This window comes from Protopterus annectens, chromosome 5.part0 (assembly GCF_019279795.1).
Source record: "Protopterus annectens isolate FY-2018-M chromosome 5.part0, PAN1.0, whole genome shotgun sequence".
In the NCBI taxonomy this organism is placed as follows: domain Eukaryota; kingdom Metazoa; phylum Chordata; order Ceratodontiformes; family Protopteridae; genus Protopterus; species Protopterus annectens.
Genome location: NC_056735.1, coordinates 3,653,639 through 3,670,463, shown reverse-complemented (window position 1 = coordinate 3,670,463; position 16,825 = coordinate 3,653,639). Strand labels below are relative to the sequence as shown.

The 16,825-nt window shown below is 46.0% G+C and overlaps 1 protein-coding gene across 1 annotated transcript in view; it reads left to right on the top strand.

Moving 5' to 3' along the window:
- HERC2 (HECT and RLD domain containing E3 ubiquitin protein ligase 2) overlaps nucleotides 1-16,825 on the top strand; it is a gene marked incomplete in the record, with an annotated part of 3,551,743 nt that overhangs the window by 799,839 nt on the left and 2,735,079 nt on the right.

Below are 16,825 nucleotides of genomic sequence, written 5' to 3'. Positions count from 1 at the left end.
TGATGCCCGAAGCAGAAACAGTGCCGGTTGGCCAACTCCTGAAATTTTCATTTTCGAGTTTCAGAACCAAAGTCTTCAACTAAAAGCTAAGTACCCCGTTGGAGAAACTTTTTCTTGCTCCTTACCGATGTCAGTAAAAGTTAATAATTGCATTACTTGTGGAAAGCAAATACCTCCTAAAGATTTTCATTCGTACTGTGTTCCTTGCCTAGTCCCTGACCACGACGTACCTTGCTGTCGGTTTTGTGCTTTATTTAATCAGCACACTATCCGTTGTTGGTATATTTTTGCCTCTAAATATTTCGGTTCTCCGTTCAGTTATCCAGAAATGTTGTCGGTTAGCCATCCAGCTACGGGATTCCAAAAAAAAATGCAAAGATAAAGACAGAGACAGGCCGCAGAGGTCCAAAACTGCTGACGACACTTCTCCTAAGCCAGTTGCCAGTTCGCCGGTACTCAGTGAAGCGCTTTCGCAGCCCCTGATACCCGCTACTTCTGATTCGCAGGCCTCTACTGAGACGCATTCGGAGTCCGGTATGTCATGAAATACTTCAACTATGGAACCCGTGAATGTCTCTACCTTGGATGGGTCCAGAGCCGCCGTACAGGCACTGGCTTCTGAGGGTGTATTCAGGCCTACAGACTTGCATATTAAATCAATGCCTCCTTCATTACTAAGGTCTAAATCTTGATCCATGTCTTAAATAAAATGATGCCCAGGCCACATGCTCAGGCCCCTAAGCCTAAAAAACAAATTATAAAAATGGCTGAAGATCTAATAACTCTAATCAGGGGTAGCCAACCCCCCCCCCCCCCCAAGAGGCCTAGGGCTGAGCTTGATTATGAATCTTCTGATCAGGATTCTGTGTCTTCTGATGACCTGGATTTGCCCTTACCTACTTATGAGGATTCTGATGCAGAGGGTTCTATTCCCTCTGCTTCCACTCCTGAGGATTTTTCTTTTGGGGGAAACCTTGCATACTCTAAGGGAGCATTTTCACTGGGAAAGCCAGGAATTTTCTGATTCAAAAAAGAGGCTAAGGGATTTCCTCCTTCTACCTCAGCATAGGCCTTTGGCTATTCCTCCTGTACTAAACATTGTTGATGATGTTTTCTTGAAATCCAGTTTGGCCCCTGATTCCCTGCCTCCTGCTCCTAGTAAACCTGACAGATACTACAGCGTTCCTGAGTCCCACAAGTTCCTTTTCAAAAATCCTATTGCAGATCCAGAGACTATTTCTCAGGGGCCCAAGGGCATTAAGGCTTCTACTGCTAAAAATCCTATCCCTTCTGATAGAGACTCCAGGGCGCTGGATAGATGGGGTAAAAAGGTTTATACTTCAGCAACCTTGGCAATCAGAGCTTTAAACTGCTAATTTCACATGTTAAAATATCAGCAACATGTCATTGGACTGCTTAAACAGAAAATTATGTTGCTCCCTGACTGTGTGGAAAATAAAGATTTACAGGATTTAATGCTTTCTGCTGTACAAGTTGGAAAACATACTTTGCAATGTGGTTTTGATTCTTTAGAGGGCTCTTGCAGGGCTGCTGTTACTGGGTCTGTGCTTAAAAGGCATGCTTGTCTTAAGGAGCAATCTTTGCCTGATCATGTTAAAGCTAAATTGTTGGATGCTCCTTTAAATCAGGGATGCCCATTTGGCAACAAGGCTGAAGAAGTTTTAAAAAAAATGGAAGATAAAGCTAAATCTATGCAAACTGTTAAAAAGTGCAGCCTCCTAGATTTAGTAGGCGCTGGCCTACTAAGAATTGGTCCTTTCCAGCCCCTTCCAGGTCTTCTCAAGCCAAACTCAGACACAGCAAAAACCCCAGGTTTCAGTCCCAGGGGACTCTCAGAACTAGGCAGTGGGGGGCCTCCACTTCCAAATCTGGGAATAACAAGACACCCTCCTATGGTAAACAGTCTCAATGACTTCCTTTTAAAATTTCCAAGCACTTATCTTCTGATTGCCCCTTTGGGAGGAAAGATAGCTCTTCATGCAAAGAACTGGGAACTCATGACCCATGACAAATGTTTAAATATAGTGTCCCAGGGATACATATTTCATTTCCACACATTACCAACACCAAATGGGTGGCCAGACCTGCCCTCAAATCAGTGGGCAGAGGCTCAAAAACTTTCTCTGTTAGGCATGGGGGCTATTCAACTAATACCAGAAGAGGAAAAGGGACAAGGTTTCTTCTCCAGACTTTTCCTGGTATGCAGAAAAGACAAATCATGGCGTCTTATCCTGGACCTATCTACTCTAAAACACCTTTCTGGAGATTCCAAAATTCAAGATGCTGACTCTTCACCAATTACTTCCTATGCTAGGCAAAGCTGCCTGGTTGGCAACACTAGATTTAAAAGAAAGCATACCTGCACATCCCAATCAGGGAATCCTGCAGAAGATACCTACGCTTCAAAGCAGATTACACGCATCATCAGTTCTCTGCACTGCCCTTTGGCTTGTCTATTGCGCCCAGGTTATTCACAAAGTGCCTGGCTCCAGTTATTGCATTTTGTAGCCAAAGAAGTATTCAGATATAACCATACCTGGACGATTGTCTAATTCAGGCAGAAAGCCAGGGCATACTTTTGAATCATCTGGCGTTTGTAAAAAGGGTTCTAACTTGTCTGGGGTACACCATAAATGAAAATAAATCACAACTGGTACCCTGTCAGCAAATTACATTCCTGGGAGCAAGCTTGAATACAACTTCCCAGATGGCTTACCTCACGCCATAAAAGCAAATTCACTTGATAACCTACTTCAAACAAGTGGCCACAAAAACCCTGCTTATCTGCAAGACAAATGCTGCAAGCCTTGGGGTTCATGGCCTCTTGCATTCTTCTAATTCCATATGCAAGACTGCATATGAGGAAACTACAGTGGTATCTAAAAAAACCTATGGAGTCAACATTCTCACAGCCTAGAAACAATTCCTATCATACCTTGCCTACACCTAGAGTTCCTCTGGTGGGCAGAGGCCTACCACCAAAACAAGGGACTACCAATCACACTACCCCCTGCCCGCCCAAACCCTAACAGTGCATCAGACTATGCATGGGGGTCTCACCTGGCAAGGAAGTGCATTCAGGGCAAATGGAACCCAAGTCAAATGCACCTGCATATCAGTCAAAAAGAAAGGTTAGCTGTACAGAGTGCTCTGACAGCCTTCAAGGACTACATTCTTCCAGGCCAACTAATGGTAAAGGCAGACAACACCACAGTTATGTGGTACATAAACAAGCAGGGGGGTACACATTCCCTACCCCCTCTGCAGACTAGCCATGGCATTGTGGAACACAGCCTTAGGCTACCAAGTGCACCTATAAGCTCAATTTCTGCCAGGAAAATTAAATACACTGGCAGACGGACTTAGCAGAAACCTCATGGACCCACACGAGTGGAAACTGGAACCAAGGATTTTCAACATGACAAGCGAATGGGGGAGCCCAGACATAGACCTATTTGCCTCCCCCCAGAACTACCAGTTGGACAAGTTTTGCACAAGGACTCTCCACAAACAAGCCTGGAAAGTGGATGCTCTGTCCTTCAGCTGGCAAAACCTATCAGTCTATGCCTTCCCCCCCGCTGCCTCTGCTCTCCAAAGCCCTACTAAAAGTCAAACAGGACAAACCAAGGATGATTTTGATTACTCCATACTGGTCCCGCCAACATTGGTACCCCCTCCTCCGCAGTGTGTCGCAGTTATCTCCATGGCACCTGCCTCAGACCCCTTACCTGCTGTCTCAGCAGGAGAACCAGATTCTGCACCCTCAGCTTCCAACATTGAACCTTGCAGCCTGGCTAATTACTTAAACTCACCCTTATCCCTCAGCAAACCTGTGATGGATGTCATCTTAGAGGCAAGGAGGCCTAGTACTAGAAAATCGTATGCTGAAAAATGGAAAAGATTCTGTGTCTGGAACCAATCTCAAGGGATGAGCACAGCAGCGCCCAATTTACCTCAGGTTTTGCAATATTTGACTGAGATGCTTCACAAGGGCCTGTCTTTCTCCGCCATTAAAATCCACGCCTCAGCTCATTATAACACAGAACTTTCCCCTCTTCTCTCATCCTCTGCTCAAGCAGTACCTCAGAGGGGCCAAAAATTTGAGACCACCCAGGAGAGCTCCAACCCCTGCCCTGGGACCTTAACTTAGTATTGGAGAAACTCACTCTACCTCCTTTCAAGCCACCTGCTACTGCAGACTTAGAATGTCTTTCTTGGAAAACAGCTTTCCTTTTGGCAATCACCTCAGCTAGAAGGATATCTGACTTACATGCCCTTATGGCAGTGGAGCCTTTCATCAACTTTCATGCGGACAGGGTGTCGTTCAGGACCAATCCATCCTTCATGCCCAAGGTGGTGTCCAGTGTGGCTCTTAATCAGTCCATTCATTTGCCAACCTTCTTTCCCAATCCACAGAACAAAGGGGAATGGATTCTGCATTCCTTGGATGTGCACAGACAACTTAGATTCTACTTGGACAGGAGTAAACCTCGAAGAAAATCTGAACAACTGCTAGTAGCATTTGCTGCAGGGGCAGAGGGGAAGGCTATTTCAAAACAAACCATTTCTAAATGGATAAGCCATTGCATTTATTTCTGCTATAAGCACCATGGAAAACCTATCCCCCAGGGGATCAGATCTCACTCCACCAGGGCTGCATCTATGTCTGCAGCCTTTCTCAGAGGTGTTCCTACCAGGGACATCCTAGAAGCTGCCACCTGGAGTTCTGTACATACTTTCACCAAACGTTGTCATTTGCCAATTTTCTCTAAATCCAGAGCTGGCTTTGCCTCTGCTGTCTTGTAGGGCCTTATAGCTGGCCCTAATGCTATATAAACTCCTCCTCCCAACCATAGCTTTGGTAATCTACCCAAATGTAATGACTGCAACAGTGAATGCACTCTAACATCTACATTTATGGTAAATGTACACAACTGTACTTTGTTCATCTCCACCTTTATTCTCACAACCCACCCACCATACATCCTGCCTATGCTTCTGGGAGACCAGGTGGAAGTAATTGGATATCATTGGACTCTATCCTCAGAAACCAGCTTCCTATTAAGCTATGAGCAGCTTTGCCTCTAGTATTTATCATGGGCAAACAAGATCTGAGGAAGTTAGGGAGCTGCATTATGGGTAAGGTAGAATTCCCAGGCGGTTGCTGAAGGCCTCGAGCTTTTGTAAAAGGCCGAGACGCATCCGATGGATCGGATCCAACCCTCAAGTGTGAATAAAGATAGAGATGGACAATGCACATGGCATGTTATGGTTAGTACATAACTTCAGTTTTTATCTGTTTATTTGACATTTGTTGACCATGAAGGTCTGACTGGGACATACACAGTACCTATTTTCAGCAGAGACCAAGGAGAAAAGCTCCATTTAAAAAAAAAAAAATATATGGTTTAGATTACAGTAAATATAACCAAGTACATTCATTCCAAAGGAAATTTAGAAAATCATTAAACAGTGGTAGTTTGAGACATTTTAGACCATGTGTAAAGAATTAAACATATACAGTAGTGTGTATACAGTATGCTGTAATAGGCCTAGTAAATGAGAACATTAGTTTGTATTGTTTACAGGTTTATAATAGAAAACAGTGTCATATTGTCGAAGGCTGTCATTTGTTTACACAACAGAGATGAAAATATGAAAGGGGTATTTCTTGAGTAGTATAGTTTGAGGTGAAGAAGATGGAAACCGAGAACTTGAGAGTGCAATTCAGAAGGGAGTATACATTAGAAGGTGAGGTTTGGAGAGGTAGTTAGCACTTGGTGGAGCAGGAGCAGAGCCAGGTTTTTGATAGGTAATGGTTGAGTAGCTGCTTAAAAGCAGGAAGGTAGAGAATGGATTTGATGTTTAGAGGAATAGCATTCTATTTTTTTGCCAGTTGCGCACAAGTAAAGGCTGATGCCAGCTGCGTTGTGAGGTTTGTTAATGTTCAGTAGCATTATCAGTGGATCTAAGTGCTTTATTTGCGTGATAGAATTTTAGTATTTCGTGGGTGATGGTTGAGTTGAGAGAAGGTGGGGGAAATTGGATAGTTTGAGCTATTTTAAGGATGGAACCGTGATGAGTACAATATTTGTTAGTGGGAAGTTTGGCCACTTTGTTCAGCATACATGTAGTTTGGATAGGATTGATGCTTGTAAACTTGTGAGAATAGAAGCCTCATACATTAAGGATTAGTGTGGATGGTATTAGCTGAAGTAATTTTTGTGGTGTTCGTACGGAAATAACTCTGAAGGGCATACCTATTTTTTTTATGTTTTTTATCTTTTGTTAGACATGGAGTTAAAATTTTAGGTCATCGTCTATTATGATTCCCAAGAGCTTAACGTGTGAGGTACTGTTTTTATCTAGATGTTGTTCATAGAATGAATTTTATAGTTGGCTTTACCCTTTGCCTAGGATCCTAGGAAGAACAGTACTAATTTAGTTTTTGTAAGGTTTAGGAGTAATTGGGATATTTGAAGCCAGGTTCCCACAAAGGTGAATGCATCCTGGGTGGTTTAAATCAGTTGGGCTTTTATGTTGGCTGTACACATGAGAGCTGAGTCTTTGGTCTACTGAGGCTGGCTTGGCTGTTAGCATAGTGTAGATTGTTAATAAAGATATTGAAAAGAAGGGGTCCTAGGATTGACCCTCAGGGTACATCTGTGTTCACCAGGAGGTAGGGAGATGCAGTGATGTTCTTCGTCTCCCATTGCTGCAGTCCTTACATATGGGTAGTCCACTGTCCACAATCGGCCTGAATACCAAAGGGCTAGAACCGGCGTCGGTCATCGGCGCCCGAGACTGACGTCAGTACGTGCCAGTACAAATGCGCATGACCGACGCCATATCCTCAGTCTTTCTTGCCACGTGGTCCTAAGCAGAAGCAGCGTTTGCAAGTGCCGTTCGGCGTTCTGGAATTGTCGGTTTTCGAGTTTCAGACCGGAGACCAAGTTGGGCTAAGTACCCCGTTGGGGACACTTTTGTCTTTTTCTTGCCTCAGTATTGACGGATGTCAGAAAAAGTTAATAACTATTTCTTGTGGGAAACAGATTCCTCATAGGGATTACCATTCACTCTGTATTCCTTGTTTAGGGCCTGAGCACGACGTTGTTGGGTGTCGCTTTTGTGCTACTTTTAACAAGCGTACTATTAAACGTCGGTTGGACTGTGCTAGGCTTGTGTTTGGTAAACGTTGTAATTACAACATGCCGGATTCTCCGACGCCTGGTTCTGCTAAGAAACGCAAAGAGAAGTCTTTGCGGTCCAAACAGGATGAGTCGTCCGCTCCGGACGCCGGTTCTGTAGAACCACCGACTGCTTCAGCGGCTCCTTCTGAAAGTTTACCTGAGTCTCAAGGGGAGCCTTTGTTACTACAGGAAGTGGCTTCTCCTGTGTTAGGCCAGGCTGAGGGTGCTTCTCAGATGTCGGTGGTTCCCTCCCCTCATAGGGTAGTTAGGCCTCCTCCTTCTCAAAGCAAAAGCCATTCTAAGTCTAAGTCTGCCCCTGCTGGTGCTAGTCCCCAGGGTCCAGCTCCTAGGAAGCACATGTTAAAGATGGCTGAAGATTTGATTACTTTAATTAGGGGTTCTATGCCCCCCCCCTGAGAAGAGGCCCAGGGTAGAGACAGAGTTGGAGGGTTTGGTTCAGTCTTCTAATGAGTCAGATTCCTCTGTGGAAGAACTTCAGGATTTCCCTCCCTATTCTGATTCGGAGGCTGAGGACACTACTCCCTCTGCGTCCCCTCCAGAAGATTTTTCTTTCTCTGAGACTTTGCATTCCATGAGGGAACATTTCAAATGGGAAGGCCAGGATTATTCTGATTCTCGTAAAAGGCTAAGAGAATTCTTGTTTTTGCCTCAGCATAGGCCCTTGGCTATTCCCCCTGTACTGGATGTTGTTCAGGATGTATTTTCTGAGGCTACCCTTAACCCAGATTCTCTGCCTCCTGCCCCGGTTAAACCAGATAGATACTACAGGGTTCCGGAAGCTCACAAGTACTTATATAAGAGTCCTAAGGCTGATCCAGAAACTGTTACTCAAGGCCCCAAAGGTGTTAGGGCTTCTGTGGTTAAGAATCCAGTTCCTCTGGACAAGGATGCTAGGGCCCTGGATAGGTGGGGTAAAAAACTGTATACCTCTTCTACTTTGGCTATGAGAGCTTTAAATTGTCAGTTTCATATGCTCAGGTATCAAAATTATTTGCTGGGCCAATTGAAATGTAAAGTAGATGCTTTAGCTGAAGGTATTGAATGTAAGGAGCTTCAGGATTTAGTGCATGCTTCAGACCAAGTTGGTAAGCATTCTTTGCAGTGTGGTTTTGATGCTTTACAGGCTTCTTCCAGGGTGGCTGCTACTAGTTCAGTTGTTCGCAGGCATGCCTGGCTTAAAGATCAGTCCTTGTCAGAGCATGTTAAGGCTCGAATTATGGATGCTCCTCTGCAATCTGATGTTCTTTTTGGCCCTCCAGTAGAATCAGTTTTGAAAAAAAATGGAGGAAAAAGCTAAGTCTATGCAGACAGTTAGACTATTTACAGGTTCAGCCCCCTAAGTTCAGTAGAAATTGGCCTGCTAAGGGATGGTCTTTCCCCTCTTCGAATTATCAATCTAGGGGCAGGTCGAGGCGAGGTAGAGGTAGGGCTTCCTCTCAGGGCCCTGTTACTTCTAGGACTTTGAGTTCTTCTACCCCTTCTGCTGGGGAGGGCAGGGGTCAGTCCTTTCGGAAACAGACCCAATGACCTGTGTCTTCAGCTGCCAGACTCTGCCTTGCTGGCAGCTCCTCTAGGAGGAAAACTGGGACTTTTCAAAAGGAATTGGCATTTGGTTACCCAAGACAAATGGGTCTTGGACATAATAAATCGAGGCTACAAATTTTATTTTCACACATTACCTCCTTTCAGAGGTATGCCGGATGTGCCTCATCAGCAAAGACTGGAAGCACAGGCACAAATTTCTTCTCTGCTTCAGTTGGGAGCAATACAGGAAGTACCTTCTGCAGAACGAGGCACAGGGTTTTATTCCCGTCTTTTCCTAGTGCCAAAGAAAGGAAATACTTGGAGACCAATTATGGATTTGTCCATTCTAAACACCTTTCTGGAAATTCCAAAATTCAAGATGTTAACACTGCAACAGCTGTTACCTATGCTGGGCAAAGATCACTGGATGGTGACTCTGGATCTCAAAGAGGCCTATCTTCACATTCCTATCAGGCCCAGTTGCAGGAAATTCCTGAGATTTCGGAATGGGAATTTGCATTATCAGTTCTCTGCATTGCCCTTTGGCTTGTCTACTGCGCCCAGGGTATTCACAAAAGTCCTGGCTCCAGTAATAGCTTTTCTCAGACTAAAAGGAATTCAAATTTATCCTTATCTGGACGACTGTTTGATTCTGGCTCAAGGCAAGCACGAACTTCTTCAACATCTGCAGTGTGTAATGACAGTTTTAAGATGCCTAGGGTATTCTGTGAATGAAATAAAGTCCAGTCTAGTACCCTCACAAGAGATGTGTTTTCTGGGTGTAAGACTGAATACAGCTGCTCAGATGGCATTTCTTACCCCGGACAAACAAAGAAATCTTCACCTATACTTCCAACAGCTATCAGTGATGTCCAGGCTGACTGCAAGGACAGTCCTTCAAGCCTTGGGGTTCATGGCATCTTGCATTCTAGTACTTCCCAATGCCAAACTGCATATGAGGAAGCTACAATGGTATCTCAAAAGCGTTTGGACTCAACACAGCCACGATTTGGACACTGTCATTCGGATTCTACCTTGCATTCAGAAAGAATTTGTGTGGTGGGCTCAGGAATGTCACCTAAACAAGGGACTCTCTGTGACCCAACCAGAGGCAAGTCAGATATTAACGACGGACGCCTCGGAGTCAGCCTGGGGAGCTCATTTCAAAGGAAGATGGATTCAAGACCTTTGGCCCCCAGAGCTACTTCACTTGCATATCAACATGAAAGAGATGCTAGCAGTTCAATTTGCTTTGGAAGCTTTCCAGAGCCTACTTCAACCAGGACTGGTGTTGATTCGAACAGACAACACAGCTGTCATGTGGTACATCAACAAGCAGGGGGGAACTCATTCTTACCCTCTTTGCAGACAAGCAATGCTGTTATGGGAAACTGCTTTAAATCTGCACATCACTCTTCGAGCACAGTTTCTGCCAGGAGCACAAAATTCTTTAGCAGATGTTCTGAGCAGACAGATTGTGGATCCTCACGAATGGAAGTTGGACCCTCAGGTATTTCTTCAGTTGACCATGGCTTGGGGAACTCCAGACATAGATCTGTTTGCTTCTCCTCTGAATTTCCAACTGCCACTGTTTTGCGCAAGGCTGTTTCATCCAAAAGCCTGGAAAATAGATGCACTATCCTTCAGTTGGAGCAACCTTCACGTGTATGCTTTTCCTCCTTTGCCTCTTCTTCCAAAGGTACTGTTGAAAGTCAGGAGGGACAAACCTTGCATGATCCTTATAGCACCGGATTGGCCTAGTCAGCATTGGTACCCTCTGTTGAGGAGCTTAATTCATGGGACACCTTGGCCATTACCACAGATTCCTCACTTATTGTCTCAGGAAAACAATCATTTTCTCAATGTCAGGGTGCAATCCCTACACCTGACAGCCTGGCACATTCTGTTTTAAAGAAGGAGGGCCTTCAGCTCCCTCAACAAGTTTTGGATGTTATTTTGGAAGCCAGGCGACCTAGTACTCGAAAGGTTTATACTGATAAATGGAAGAGATTTTTTCTTTGGAGTTCAGCTAAAGGCTTTGATGTCAAATTGCCTAATTTGAGTTGTACATTGCAATATTTGACTGTTTTATTGGACAAGGGTTTGTCCTTCTCTTCTGTAAAAGTGCATGCTGCAGCTATTTCTGCTCACTATGATTGTGACCCTCCTTTGTTTTCACATCCATTGGTTAAACAGTTTCTTAGAGGGGCAAAGAATATAAGACCCCCACGAAGAGCTCCTACTCCTGCCTGGGATCTTAATTTTGTTTTGGAAAAACTGACTCTGCCTCCTTTTGAACCTGCAGCTACAGCTGAATTGAAGTTGTTGTCTTGGAAGACTGCTGTTTTGTTGGCTGTTACTTCTGCTAGACGGGTATCTGAATTACAGGCCCTCATGGCAGTGGAACCTTTTCTGATTTTTCACAAGGACAGAGTTTCCTTACGTACTAATCCTACTTTTATGCCTAAAGTGATTTCTAATGTGGCATTGAACCAATCTATACATTTGCCTACTTTTTATGCTAACCCCCAAAATAAAGGGGAAAAAGTTTTGCATTCTTTGGATGTACATAGGCAGTTAAGGTATTATTTGAGCAGAACCAAAGAGTTCAGAAGATCTCAACAATTATTTGTTTCTTTTGCTTTGACTTCACAAGGGAAAGCTGTCTAGAAACAAACTATTTCCAAGTGGATTGGCCATTGTATTGTTTTTTGTTACTCTCATCATGGAAAGGATGTTCCAGTTGGGATCAGGTCTCATTCTACTAGGGCTACGGCCACCTCTACTGCTTTTTTGAGAGGGGTAGCTACTAAAGACATTCTAGAGGCAGCTACTTGGAGTTCTGTACATACCTTTACAAAGCATTATCATTTACCTCTTTAATCTAGGTCTAGGGCTGGGTTTGCCACTGCAATCTTACAGGGCATGTTAGCAGCTCCTAATGCTGTATGTTAAGTTGTCTATCTCGCCTTCATTCTTGCTGGATGGGTTCGGAGCCGACCTCGGCTCCGACTCGGCCACTCTAAAAGCTCGAGAGTTGGTTCCACCGGCTCGAGGCTCCCCTTATATCCCACAATGCTAGGCGAGAGTTACCTCAGATCTCGTTTGCCGCTACAGCTTCGAGGTTGGTTGTTCTACCGGTTCCTGGTGAGTTTTAGCTTTTTCTATTAAAAGTTACTCTTTTTACCCCTTTTTTAGTTTAATTATTCTCAAATTAGTGTAGTTCATTGAACTTTATCCCCGACCTAATTTTTCCCGTTTCTTGTTTAAAAGAACTTTTAGTTCTTCCCTTGGGCCTTAGGCCTTCCTTTCCCTAGGGAGTGTTTGTGTAGTTTACTACTGTTTATTGTACTTTATTTTTTAGTATTTTTACTAAAGTTGTTATTCTGACAGGGTATAACTGGTGTGTTTGAGTGTGTGTTTGTGTTCACCAGTTAGGCTATGTCAAAAGAAGCAAAGGTCTCCGGATTCAAGAAGTGTGATGCGTGCTGTCAGAAAATGTCTCTGACAGACGCTCACACTTCTTGTGTCTATTGTCTGGGGCCTTTGCACCTGCAGGACTCCTGTGCTGTTTGCCATGGCTTCAGCCCCAGGGTCCTGCAGGAAAGAAAAAACAAGCTTATTCTGAGAGGCTTGTTGAAGCCTGAGGATTCCCTGTCTGTCTCAACAGGGAAGCCCTCCAAGGCATCGAGGTCTTCGGCTCCGGCTTCTGAGCCGAGACCTCAGGTTGTTCAACCTTTGCCTTTATCGGCTCGGCTGGAGCCGATAAGACTCAGTCCACAGTTTCTGTGGCTTCCTCGCTCGGCCGGAGCCGAGGTTATCGAGTACCCGTGTCGGCTCCGACAAGATCTTGAGCCGACAACCAGAAAGAGGTCTAGGTCACCTTCTCTTGGCTCCGTTCATTCGGCTCCAGGATCTCCCCTGCTGTCTGAACGGAGCCAAAGGTCTCATTCCTCTAGGTCATCGAGGCTGTCCGATCATGACCTTCAGAGGGTGGTGAGTCGACTACTCAAGTCCGAGGCACTAGCCCAGATGCTTCAGAGCCCGACTCATCAGTCGGTGCCTGCCCCGGTCCATCAACTCTTTCCTCCTTCGACTCTCTTGAGTTCGAAGCCGGGTCGTGTCGGAACCGAGACTGTGGTCACCTCGGAGCCGAGACAATTGTCTTCGGCTCCGTCGTCGGCTCCGTTTTTTCCATGGAGGAATCTCGGCGCCGGACTTCCCTCGTCAGCTCCGAGGGGGTGAGTGGCATCGGACCCTTGTCCGACCCCCTCTCCCTCTCGGTGCTTGGCTGGTGAGTTCGGCTCCGACATCGGCCTCGGAGCCATCACTGTCGGTGCCCCCCGGGGTCCTTAGCTCCCTGGAGCGCGGACCTCTGGCTCTGCCTGACAGGGGTGCTTTCGAGGTCATGCGGAGTGTGTTAGAGCCTGGCTCTACTCCACAGTCGGCTCCGTCAGCCCCTCCCTCTATGCTGCCTCAGGGTAAGTCGACTCACTCCCTCATCCCGGACCGCAGAGAGCCAACTCCTCAGGAGCTCCCTTTGGGATTCGTCCTCTTCGAGGCCTCTCCTGATTTGGCAGAAGAGCCCCTCGGAAGAGGAAGTGCAAGAGGAAGCACATTGACTCACCTGAGTCTATCACGCCGGACACAGATCTGGATGATTCTGAGGGTTTCCCCCGTTCCCCTTCTGAAGATGTCTCATTTGCAGACATTCTGGAGATCCTTAAACAGAGGGGAAATTGGCCAGCCCTCAACACTTCGGAGGACGAATCTGTGTATCTTGAGGCGTTTGGCTCTCGTCCTTCCACCTCCTGGGTGTCCCCTTGACCCCCTCATGCAGGTGGTTGCTAAAAAGGCATGGACGGCTCCTGATTCAGTGGACCCCACTCCCAGGAGACCCTCCAAATTCATCACAGCTCCATCAGACAAGGAATTTTTATCAAAAGGAGTTTCTGTGGATGCTATGGTGGTAGCTGCCGCCACAAAGAAGGAACTGGCTGATCCTTCAGTGCCTGTCCATCCACCTAACAAAGAATCTAGGTCCATGGATAGGTACGGGAAGCGGATGTTCTCCTCAGCGACGTTTACTATGCGTTCGCTGAATTACCTGTGCCATTTCACTCGTCTTCAAAGGGACTTGATCAAAGCGAGTGAAATGCTGAAGGACCCTACAGCTGCGGGTTTCCAAGAGAAAATGAACACGCAGCTGGCTATCCTTAATTCTATTTCCAACTCCTCCATGCGCCTCCTCTCTTATGCGGCCGATGGAGCGAGCAGAGCCGCAGGAACAGGGGTAGCCTTACGTAGGCACGCCTGGATGCGGCTATGCAATTTTGCGGAACCTTTCAAGACGTCTTTCACGAACTCCCCTTTTGATGGATCATCTCTTTTTGGTCCACAAGTGAAAGAAACCCTGACTAGGTGCGAGACTGATGGCAAGACCCTTTCTGCCGTCGGAGTCCGTTTTCTACTCCTTCTAGACCTTACCCCAAAGGCCAGAAGGGGAAAGATGTGGTTCCGTAAACAATCTCAAGGGACTTCGCCTGACGACAGAGTCGGTTCCCGCCAGAGGCAGAGGGGTGAACAACAATGGTAGACGTCGCCCTAGAGGCAGAGGGGGTCCGCAGAACCAGGGCAATCGAGAAACGTCCTCCGATAAGCCCTTTCAGCATCCCTGAGGTGTTGCCCGACTGCCCATCTTCAGAGGCAGTCGGGGGAAGATTGTCACTGTACCCAGAAGCCTGGCTATCCTTGACACAAGACAAATGGGTACAGTCCATCATTTCCGAAGGTTATTCTATTCCCTTTCTTCGTTTTCCAAATCAGTCAAAAAAATCCCTTCCAGATGTTCCACCCGCTCAAAGGGACATAGCAGCTTTGGAAATTTCAAAACTGCTTGCAAAAAGAGCTATTCAGCCAGTGCCAGCAGACCAACTAGGATCCGGAATCTACTCAAGGTTCTTTTTAGTTCCAAAGAAAACAGGGACTGGAGACCAATTTTGGATCTCAGTATCTTGAACAGATCGGTCAAGAAAACAAGATTTCGGATGGTCACGCTGCAATCCATTCTTCCCCTATTGGGAAAAGGAAACTGGATGTGCTCTATAGACCTTCAGGACGCGTACTATCACATAAAAATGAACAGACGCTCCAGAAGATTCCTCCGCTTCAGGCTGGGAACCAGTCATTTTCAATTCAGGGCCCTGCCCTTTGGTCTCACCACTGCCCCCCCGGGTGTTTACCAAATGCATGGCAGTGGTAGCTTCTCACCTGAGACGACAAGGATTCCAGGTGTTTCCATATTTGGACGACTGGCTCCTCACAGCTCCTACCAAGCATCTCCTTCTGATGGCCAGAGATTACACTTTTCGTGTCTGTCAAAAACTGGGTATCTCAATAAATTGCGAAAAGTCTGTTTTGTCGCCTTGTCGTACTATTACCTACATAGGCGCAAATTTAGATACTGTAAACATGTCTGCAACACTAACGAACCAAAGGATATCAGACATTCAAAAATTGGTATCACTACTTCTCAACAACAACAGAGCCAAAGCCAGGTTAGTTCTAAAGGTGTTGGGAATCATGGCAGCGGCCCTACCCCTCCTTCCATTGGCCAGATACCACATGCGGATCCTTCAGTGGATGCTCTTTTCCCAATGGTCATACCAGGAACTTCCAATGTCTCACACCATTATGATCACGCGTGCAAAAGCATCTCATGTGGTGGATGTCTTCCCCAGCTCCTGTTGGGAGACCTTTTGTTCCACCGCCCCCGGTTGCTACTGTCACCACGGATGCCCCCCTGATCGGTTGGGGGGGGCATTATCAGGGCAGGACAGTCCAGGGCACATGGCAACCAAACGAATGCCACTTGCACATAAATGTTCTGGAGATGAGAGCAGTGCTTTTAGCGTTGCAAGCCCTTCAAGACTCTCTTCCCTTGGGAGCGATTGCAATCCAGACAGACAATATGTCTGTAGTGTGGTACATCAACAAACAAGGCGGAACCAGATCATACCCCTGTGTCGAGAAGCACTCAGACTGTGGCAATGGGCGATTTCTTCTCAGCGTTTTCTGATAGCAACGCACATCCCCGGGAAGTCCAATCACATTGCGGACAAGTTGAGCAGAGCTATTCTCATGCCTCACGAGTGGTCTCTGAAAGACTCTGTAGTGAGAGAGGTTTTTCTCAAGTGGGGTCAGCCTTGCTGCGATCTTTTTGCTACTCCCCAAAACAGCAAGTGCAGAGAATACTTCACTCTATTCCCTTTACCAGGCCAACCCAGCAGGGACACGCTAGTCCAAGTTTGGCCCCGGGGACTTCTGTATGCATTTCCTCCTTTCCCACTGATCTCTCAAGTAATACAGAAAGCTATCGCTCAGAAGGCCTCATTGATCCTCATTGCTCCTTACTGGCCTCGACAAGTGTGGTTCCCCTTTCTGCATCGATTTCTTTTGGAGCGACCGTGGAATCTGGACCTAGTTCCAGATCTTCTGATCCATCAGTCGGGTCAGTTTCATCGCTCCCTCCCCTCTCTGAACCTCACTGCTTGGTTCCTCCACTTCCAACCGTAGCCAGGCTTCCTCAATTATCTCACTCTGTTAGAGATATTTTGATAGCTTCCCATAAATCTTCCACTCGAAAGATTTATTTGAGTAAGTGGAAACGCTTTTCATATTGGGCACAAGGAAAGGACATAGATCCTTTCACCGCTTCCATCCAACTAGTCCTTGATTTTCTTGCTGAACTCTTCCATGCAGGTTCATCTCCATCTACTCTTAAGGTTCAATTGGCAGCTATTTCTAATTTCCATGTGGGTATTTCTGAATCTGCCCTAATGTCCCACAAACTCTGCAAAGCCTTTTTGAAAGGAGTTTTTCTTCTCAGACCTCCTGTAAGAAATCCTCCTTCTCCTTGGGACCTAAATTTAGTTCTTGCTTCTTTGATTCTTTCCCCTTTCGAACCTGCAGCTTCATGTTCCTTAAAGTTATTATCATGGAAAACTCTCTTTCTGGTGGCTATCACATCAGCTAGAAGAATTTCAGAACTTCAAGCACTCAGTTGTCGT